Consider the following 773-nt stretch of genomic DNA (forward strand, 5'->3'; position numbering starts at 1 on the left):
TAAAGTCATTAATATTTAAATCAGATAATTTTATATATTTATATTGGTAAACTTCTTCATTTAATTTCTTTAATACTTTATTTACAGTAGTGTCAAAAGAATTACCTTCAAACTCTATACGATGGTATAAATCTCCATTATCAAATGTTTTGATATATCTGTAATAAAGGTAAAGAGTAGACCACTCTTTATCATTCATTTCATATTTATTTTCAGAAATAGTTTTAAAATATCTATCTGGTAAAATGAGCTTATATTTATTATCCAATACAACAGATACTTTATCCTGCCCATTAATGTTAACAATTTCAAAAGCATTAATTTCATATCTTTTGTCAGCTGCCAGTTCTGACAAATTAATACATTTATATTTGTATCCATATTTATTAAACCGCACTTTTAAATCTACCAAATCAATTGAATTAGACGTTTTTAATTCAAACATTTTTTATATTTTTATATTTATTTATATTTAATAGGAAAAAATTTAATTAGCAATTTATCTTTGATTTTAATTATTAAGTAATTTGAAGTTTTTTAGACTTAGACAAAATAAGCAAATAAAAAAAAAAATATAATATAATTATAATCATTTAGTTTTATTAATAATTTTTAGGTGATTAATAAAATCTGCTCTATCTATTCCGATATTCTTATGACCCCATGCCAATGTATCTGTTTTTCCATCAATTAAATGTCTTTTATCATCAAACCAATTTAATCCTATCAATATTCTGTTTTATAGTACTAATTTCATGTTTTTCACTATGTAT

This window comes from Acyrthosiphon pisum, chromosome A1 (assembly GCF_005508785.2).
Source record: "Acyrthosiphon pisum isolate AL4f chromosome A1, pea_aphid_22Mar2018_4r6ur, whole genome shotgun sequence".
Classification (NCBI taxonomy): Eukaryota; Metazoa; Arthropoda; class Insecta; order Hemiptera; family Aphididae; genus Acyrthosiphon; species Acyrthosiphon pisum.